A 9,600-nucleotide genomic window follows, 5' to 3' on the forward strand; every position below is an offset into this window, starting at 1 on the left:
TAGCTTCCAATACCCTACTCAACAAGCTGGATGCAGTCTATCACAGTGCCATCCGTTTTGTCACCAAAGCCCCATATACTACCCACCACTGCGACCTGTACGCTCTCGTTGGCTGGCCTTCGCTTCATAATCGTCGCCAAACACATTGGCTCCAGGTCATCTACAAGACCCTGCTAGGTAAAGTCCCCCCTTATCTCCGCTCACTGGTCACCATAGCAGCACCCACCTGTAGCACGCGCTCCAGCAGGTATATCTCTCTGGTCACCCCTAAAGCCAACTCCTCCTTTGGTCGTCTCTCCTTCCAGTTCTCTGCTGCCAATGACTGGAACGAACTACAAAAATCTCTGAAACTGGAAACACTTATCTCCCTCACTAGCTTTAAGCACCAGCTGTCAGAGCAGCTCACAGATCACTGCACCTGTACATAGCCCATCTATAATTTAGCCCAAACTACTACCTCTTCCCCTACTGTATTTATTTATTTATTTTGCTCCTTTGCAGCATATTATTTATATTTTATCTCTGAACTTTCTTCAAACTACAAATCTACCATTCCAGTGTTTTACTTGCTATATTGTATTTACTTTGCCACCATGGCATTTTTTTGCCTTTACCTCCCTTATCTCACATCATTTGCTCACATTGTATATAGTCTTATTTTTCTTCTACTGCATCATTGATTGTATGTTGTTTTACTCCATGTGTAACTCTGTGTTTTTGTATGTTGTCGAACTGCTTTGCTTTATCTTGGCCAGGTCGCAATTGTAAATGAGAACTTGTTCTCAACTTGCCCACCTGGTTAAATAAAGGACTTGTTCTCAACTGGCCCACCTGGTTAAATAAAGGACTTGTTCTCAACTGGCCCACCTGGTTAAATAAAGGACTTGTTCTCAACTGGCCTACCTGGTTAAATAAAGGACTTGTTCTCAACTGGCCTACCTGGTTAAATAAAGGTGAAAAAAATAAAACAAAAAAAGTTGCAGACAGACACAAAGGAAAAATAATAAAAAACTAATATTTTATATGTTTTTTTCTTTAAAGTAAAATATGTGAATACTCCTTAATAAAACACTGCACTCCCCAATAGCCAAGTGTAGTCTGACCGAAGCACTGCATCCTCATCGTTCAGCTCCACCGCTCTGACCACGTCGCTCCCGTTGGCGGTTGTTATAGCAACCGGATGCTTTTCTTGGAGTTTCCCAGCTTGCGTCCTGCGAGGCCTCAGCTATATGCTCACCGGTGTGATCCTGGGGGGAAATAACTTGTTTTGGAGACACGACGCTGTTTTCATCTCCCCCAGTCGTTGAATGAAGTGAACATGTCACGCTTCATGTAAAGGCTCACATTGTCCTGCTCGACCCACATATCGCTGGTCAACGCCAAAATGGGTCCCGTTAGCGAGCCGGTCAGCAAGGCTCTGCCTGACTTCAGTGGACATTTGTGGCAGTGCTTCTCGTGTAAAGTAGTTGGGAAGCTCATATCTCGGGTCCATAGTTTTCAGTAGCTTTTTGAATCCGACTTGTTCCACAGTTGCAACAGGGACCATATCTTTAGCAATGTGATAGGACACCGCTGTAGTTATAGTACACCACTTGCCAATTTTCTTTTCATAAAGGCTCACTGCGGGAAAATGAAGTTTGCAGTGAGCTTTGTTTCGGGGCTTTTTCGGGTTGTCGACGGCTTGCGGCTGGGGCTTCTGCAGCGCGCAGTTTCACACACTCTTCGTATTGCAGTTTGTGCCACTGTTTTAGGTGGTGAAAAAGATTTGTAGTGCTTCCACCCCTGGCTGTAACTTTTTTTATGGCACTGCCTACATATAACGTGATTTTGTTGCTCATCTGATACTTTGAATCCGAACCATCTCCAAATTACTGAGCCAATGCTTTTTCTTTTACTAACCAATTCCTCGTCAAAACGCTCCGCAGACGCTGTTGCTTCCTCCATGTTTGTTGAAGTGTCTGTTCCTGCCCCTCCGCCCTCTGTGCATGAAAGAGGAGGCGCGGGGAGCAGCGCAGAGAGCTCCGGGTCTGCAGCTTGCTTGGAGCAAGGATCAAAGCGCAAATTTCAACTATATCGATATATGCGAAATGGTCTAATTTCATATCACATTTAAAATATATATCGATATATTTTTTTATATCGATATATCGCCCAGCCCTAGTCAGGCTGATAAGAACAATTCTTATTTTGTATAACGGGTCACTTAGGATGGCAGTAGCATTGTTGACGAAATGCAGGCATCGCAGCAGAATTAGGAAGCGGTCTTGGGAAAAGAGGGTGGCAAAGAAGGGAGTTGCAAACATAGGATCTGTGCTCCAGTATTCTCTTAGGGAGTTCTTCTTTACTATCCCCATGAGGAGGACTGTCACCAGGAAGGTATACATTTCACTCATTGTGGTTGTCACCCATTTAGCGAGTTTCCCCCCTCACTCCTGGCTCTCTCTTCTCCTGTAGCTCCAAGGCATAGCGATTGGTCTCCTGTACTATGTTTCCCACCAGCTCCTCTGTCAGAAACAACTTGAAGAACTCTGCCTCAGATGGAAATGGACTCCAGACTGGGACTCATCAAAACAAACAGCAGGGCCAGGAGGGGTGAAATGACTGGTGGCCTTCCAGCTACCACAGAACTCCTGTACTTCATCCACTGTCGGTCTCCCTCCATCACCACCAGCATCTTCAAAGGGACCTGGTACTTGGTCAGTGGACAAGGGAACCTCAGATTCAGGGTTCTCAATGGCTACAAGGTTGGGGGGGGGGGGGGGGGGGGCAGCTCCTCACTGTCAGAATCTGATTCCTGACTTTCAGACTCATTGTCAGAATTTTTTAAAAAATCTCCAGAATTTCCACATTTGTGAGTTGTCTCCTTTTGAAAGACATTGCTAATGCTACAGCTTAGCTCACTAGCTACATACATAAACAACAACACTGAATGGCTCAGAGTGAGAGGGGACGTGATTGACTGCCGGCATGCGTCACTTGTATCAATAAATCACCATCAGAAAATGTTTTGTGAGGTAATTATTTGTGTATTTATTGTTTTATTCACATGTTTTCAATTCTGGGTGACAAATCATGCATTCCGATTCTTGCATAGATTGTAATGGGCACATATTATGTGTGTAAAATACTTATTTGAAGGTTATACTGATTATGATGAGCTAAGCTAATTCCAGCTATGTGTATGGAGCCATGTTTGTTGACATACAATGCATTCTGGGTTTCACGTAATCATCCGTTTGACCAAAGATGTTATAACAAAATGAGGTGAGTAAGAGTTCACTCATTTTTTGAGGACTTCCGGAAATGAATGGTGGGATGTGAACGACGGTAGATGACACACCCCTTCAACACTATAAACAGACCAAACTCATCTTGTCTTTTATTTTCTTCGGTTTCTGTGAGGGGAAAAAATGCATGGCTGATCGCTGAAACTAATCGTCGGATTACTGTCGATTTCTAGAAAGTGTTTTACCTAATTATTTCGATCAATGGTGAGCTCACCCCGTGATGTGATTAATTATACATAGTAATTGCTATTAGCTAATTCATATTGTAGTTCACGCCAGCCGAGAGTTAGAAAATATGACTGCTTGTGTTGGGTCAATCTTTCTTCAGTTAGCGCTACGACAAATGTAGCGTACATCTTTTCCCGGTTAGGATGATTGTATTGTGCTATATATATATATATATATATACACACACTGCTCAAAAAAATAAAGGGAACACTTAAACAACACATCCTAGATCTGAATGAAATAAATAATCTTATTAAATACTTTTTTCTTTACATAGTTGAATGTGCTGACAACAAAATCACACAAAAATAATCAATGGAAATGCAATTTATCAACCCATGGAGGTCTGGATTTGGAGTCACACTAAAAATTAAAGTGGAAAACCACACTACAGGCTGATCCAACTTTGATGTAATGTCCTTAAAACAAGTCAAAATGAGGCTCAGTAGTGTGTGTGGCCTCCACGTGCCTGTATGACCTCCTTACAATGCCTGGGCATGCTCCTGATGAGGTGGCGGATGGTCTCCTGAGGGATCTCCTCCCAGACCTGGACTAAAGCATCCGCCAACTCCTGGACAGTCTGTGGTGCAACGTGGCGTTGGTGGATGGAGCGAGACATGATGTCCCAGAGGTGCTCAATTGGATTCAGGTCTGGGGAACGGGCGGGCCAGTCCATAGCATCAATGCCTTCCTCTTGCAGGAACTGCTGACACACTCCAGCCACATGAGGTCTAGCATTGTCTTGCATTAGGAAGAACCCAGGGCCAACCGCACCAGCATATGGTCTCATTTTTTTACATTTACATTTTAGTCATTTAGCAGACGCTCTTATCCAGAGCGACTTACAAATTGGTGCATTCACCTATAATATCCAGTGGAACAACCACTTTACAATAGTGCATCTAAATCTTTTAAGGGGGGGGGGTTAGAAGGATTACTTTATCCTATCCCAGGTATTCCTTGAAGAGGTGGGGTTTCAGGTGTCTCCGGAAGGTGGTGATTGACTCCGCTGTCCTGGCGTCTCACAAGGGGTCTGAGGATCTCATCTCGGTACCTAATGGCAGTCAGGCTACCTCTCAATTTAGAACACACATTTAGAACCCTTGTTTAGAACCCTGTGTTAGAACGCTCTTTTAGAACCCTCATTTAGAACGCTCATTTAGAACGCTCTTTTAGAACCCTCATTTAGAACGCTCATTTAGAACAACAATCAGCGTTTGAGCTGGACACACTTTTTTCAGAAACTATTTACACAAAAACACACACACAGTCCTTACAAAGTTTATCTCCAGAATGTGAGCAGTTTATTTTTTGAAGGAAATGGTTCATATATTCACAGAAGTATATATATTTAATCACTGAACAGTAGCAGACCTAACTTCATCTGTTCCTGACTCTGGATAGTGGATTAAAAAGACCACCTGTTGTTACATCAACACCAGACATCATGATTCATGGAAATGGACATTGTATTTTATCAAATATGAAAACCTTAAATCTCTTCAAATTCAAATCAGTCAGAAAATAAGGATTGTTCATAAAACAGAGCAGAATAAATCATCACATCTGGGGACCATCACCACCAGCATGACTAGTATCTATGTGGACCCTACTACAGTTTAACCAGCTCAGCTATAGACTACACCAGCATGACTAGTAACTATGTGGACCCTACTACAGTTTAACCAGCTCAGCTATAGACTACACCAGCATGACTAGTATCAATGTGGACCCTACTACAGTTTAACCAGCTCAGATATAGACTACACCAGCGTGACTAGTATCTATGTGGATCCTACTACAGTTTAACCAGCTCAGCTATAGACTACACCAGCGTGACTAGTATCTATGTGGACACTACTACAGTTTAACCAGCTCAGCTATAGACTACACCAGCGTGACTAGTATCTATGTGGACCCTACTACAGTTTAACCAGCTCAGCTATAGACTACACCAGCGTGACTAGTATCTATGTGGACCCTACTACAGTTTAACCAGCTCAGCTATAGACTACACCAGCGTGACTAGTATCTATGTGGACCCTACTACAGTTTAACCAGCTCAGCTATAGACTACACCAGCGTGACTAGTATCTATGTGGACCCTACTACAGTTCAACCAGCTCAGCTATAGACTACACCAGCGTGACTAGTATCTATGTGGACCCTACTACAGTTTAACCAGCTCAGCTATAGACTACACCAGCGTGACTAGTATCTATGTGGACCCTACTACAGTTTAACCAGCTCAGCTATAGACTACACCAGCGTTACTAGTATCTATGTGGACCCTACTACAGTTTAACCAGCTCAGCTATAGACTACACCAGCGTGACTAGTATCTATGTGGACCCTACTACAGTTTAACCAGCTCAGCTATAGACTACACCAGCGTGACTAGTATCTATGTGGACCCTACTACAGTTTAACCAGCTCAGCTATAGACTACACCAGCACGACTAGTATCTATGTGGACCCTACTACAGTTTAACCAGCTCAGCTATAGACTAAACCAGCACGACTAGTATCTATGTGGACCCTACTACAGTTTAACCAGCTCAGCTATAGACTACACCAGCACGACTAGTATCTATGAGGACCCTACTACAGTTTAACCAGCTCAGCTATAGACTACACCAGCGTGACTAGTATCTATGTGGACCCTACTACAGTTTAACCAGCTCAGCTATAGACTACACCAGCATGACTAGTATCTATGTGGACCCTACTACAGTTTAACCAGCTCAGCTATAGACTACACCAGCATTACTAGTATCTATGTGGACCCTACTACAGTTTAACCAGCTCAGCTATAGACTACACCAGCACGACTAGTATCTATGTGGACCCTACTACAGTTTAACCAGCTCAGCTATAGACTACACCAGCACGACTAGTATCTATGTGGACCCTACTACAGTTTAACCAGCTCAGCTATAGACTACACCAGCACGACTAATATCTATGTGGACCCTACTACAGTTTAACCAGCTCAGCTATAGACTACACCAGCACGACTAGTATCTATGTGGACCCTACTACAGTTTAACCAGCTCAGCTATAGACTACACCAGCACGACTAGTATCTATGTGGACCCTACTACAGTTTAACCAGCTCAGCTATAGACTACACCAGCACGACTAGTATCTATGTGGACCGTACTACAGTTTAACCAGCTCAGCTATAGACTACACCAGCACGACTAGTATCTATGTGGACCCTACTACAGTTTAACCAGCTCAGCTATAGACTACACCAGCATGACTAGTATCTATGTGGACCCTACTACAGTTTAACTAGCTCAGCTATAGACTACACCAGCATGACTAGTATCTATGTGGACCCTACTACAGTTTAACCAGCTCAGCTATAGACTACACCAGCATGACTAGTATCTATGTGGACCCTACTACAGTTTAACAAGCTCAGCTATAGACTACACCAGCATGACTAGTATCTATGTGGACCCTACTACAGTTTAACCAGCTCAGCTATAGACTACACCAGCATGACTAGTATCTATGTGGACCCTACTACAGTTTAACCAGCTCAGCTATAGACTACACCAGCATGACTAGTATCTATGTGGACCCTACTACAGTTTAACCAGCTCAGCTATAGACTACACCAGCATGACTAGTATCTATGTGGACCCTACTACAGTTTAACCTGTTAGGGCTAGGGGGCAGCATTGACACGGCTGGATAAAAAACATACCCGATTTAATCTGGTTACCACTCCTACTCAGTAACTAGAATATGCATATACTTATTACATATGGATAGAAAACACCCTAAATTTTCTAAAACTGTTTGAATGGTGTCTGTGAGTATAACAGAACTCAAATGGCAGGTCAAAACCTGAGAGATTCCTTTACAGGAAGTGGCCTGTCTGACCATTTCTGGAACTTCTTTGCCATCTCTATCATTTACTAAGGATCTCTGCTCTAACGTGACACTTCCCACGTCTTCCATAGGCTCTCATAGCCCGGGAAAAAAGAGAATGTCGTCATTCCAGCCCCAGGCTGAAACACATTATCGCCTTTCTCAAGTGGCCCATCAAGAGACACTAGCTTATGCGCGTGACCCCGACCGCCCCCGCCTTTGGGATTTTTTCCTCTGTTTGCCGAAAAGGAGATTCCCTGTCGGAATATTATCGCTTTTCTACGAGAAAAATGACGTAAAAATTGATTTTAAACAGCGGTTGACATGCTTCGACTTACGGCAATGGAATACTTTGAATTTTATTGTCAGGAATTGCGCCAAGCGCGCGACACTTCTTTACTATTTCGGATAGTGTCTGGAACGCACGAACAAAACGCCGCTATTCGGATATAACGATGGATTATTTTGGACCAAACCAACATTTGTTATTGAAGTAGACGTCCTGGGTGTGCATTCTGACGAAGACAACAAAAGGTAATGACATTTTTATAATAGTAAATATGATTATGGTGAGTGCTAAACTTGCCGGGTGTCTAAATAGCGAGCCCGTGATGCCTGGGCTATGTACTTAGAATATTGCAAAATGTGCTTTCACCAAAAAGCTATTTTAAAATCGGACATATCGAGTGCATAGAGGAGGTCTGTATCTATAATTCTTAAAATAATTGTTATGCTTTTTGTGAACGTTTATCGTGAGTAATTTAGTAAAATGTTAGCGAATTCCCCGTAAGTTTGCGGGGGGTATGCTAGTTCTGAACGTCACATGCTAATGTAAAAAGATGGTTTTTGATATAAATATGAACTTGATTGAACAAAACATGCATGTATTGTATAACATAATGTCCTAGGGTTGTCATCTGATGAAGATCATCAAAGGTGAGTGCTGCATTTAGCTGTCTTCTGGGTTTTGGTGACATTATATGCTGGCTTGAAAAATGGGTGTCTGATTATTTCTGGCTTGGTACTCTGCTGACATAATCTAATGTTTTGCTTTCGTTGTAAAGCCTTTTTGAAATCGGACAGTGTGGTTAGATTAACGAGAGTCTTATCTTTAAATGGCTGTAAAATAGTCATATGTTTGAGAAATTGAAGTAATAGGATTTTGAAGATTTTGAAAATCGCGCCACAGGCTGGCAGTGGATGTTACGTAGGTGGGACGAATTCGTCCCGCCGGTCCCATAGAGGTTAACAAGCTCAGCTATAGACTACACCAGCATGACTAGTATCTATGTGGACCCTACTACAGTTTAACCAGCTCAGCTATAGACTACACCAGCATGACTAGTATCTATGTGGACCCTACTACAGTTTAACCAGCTCAGCTATAGACTACACCAGCACGACTAGTATCTATGTGGACCCTACTACAGTTTAACCAGCTCAGCTATAGACTACACCAGCACGACTAGTATCTATGTGGACCCTACTACAGTTTAACCAGCTCAGCTATAGACTACACCAGCACGACTAGTATCTATGTGGACCCTACTACAGTTTAACCAGCTCAGCTATAGACTACACCAGCACGACTAGTATCTATGTGGACCCTACTACAGTTTAACCAGCTCAGCTATAGACTACACCAGCACGACTAGTATCTATGTGGACCCTACTACAGTTTAACCAGCTCAGCTATAGACTACACCAGCACGACTAGTATCTATGTGGACCCTACTACAGTTTAACCAGCTCAGCTATAGACTACACCAGCACGACTAGTATCTATGTGGACCCTACTACAGTTTAACCAGCTCAGCTATAGACTACACCAGCACGACTAGTATCTATGTGGACCCTACTACAGTTTAACCAGCTCAGCTATAGACTACACCAGCACGACTAGTATCTATGTGGACCCTACTACAGTTTAACCAGCTCAGCTATAGACTACACCAGCACGACTAGTATCTATGTGGACCCTACTACAGTTTAACCAGCTCAGCTATAGACTACACCAGCACGACTAGTATCTATGTGCACCCTACTACAGTTTAACCAGCTCAGCTATAGACTACACCAGCACGACTAGTATCTATGTGGACCCTACTACAGTTTAACCAGCTCAGCTATAGACTACACCAGCATGACTTTTATCTATGTGGACCCTACTACAGTTTAACCAGCTCAGCTATAGACTACA

General features: G+C 43.0%; 1 protein-coding gene and 1 long non-coding RNA gene across 2 annotated transcripts in view; both read right to left on the minus strand.

The window, feature by feature from the left end:
- Positions 1–4,792: 4,792 nt before the first annotated feature.
- LOC145875697 (uncharacterized) overlaps positions 4,793–9,600 on the minus strand; it is a 211,235-nt gene continuing 206,427 nt past the window's right edge. Inside the window, exon 2 of the long non-coding RNA XR_014391298.1 lies at positions 4,793–7,185. This is a non-coding gene — a long non-coding RNA (uncharacterized LOC145875697). The remainder of the gene's footprint in view (positions 7,186–9,600) is intronic.
- Positions 4,793–9,600, minus strand: part of LOC145875696 (tripartite motif-containing protein 16-like) — a 19,660-nt gene continuing 14,852 nt past the window's right edge. The window contains exon 6 of the mRNA XM_082971528.1: positions 4,793–9,600. This exon is cut by the window's right edge and continues 666 nt beyond it. The gene's annotated coding sequence lies outside the window, so the exon portion shown is untranslated.

The sequence above is a fragment of the Salmo salar genome, unplaced genomic scaffold, assembly GCF_965601325.2.
Source record: "Salmo salar unplaced genomic scaffold, fSalSal1 ptg000306l, whole genome shotgun sequence".
NCBI lineage: Eukaryota > Metazoa > Chordata > Actinopteri > Salmoniformes > Salmonidae > Salmo > Salmo salar.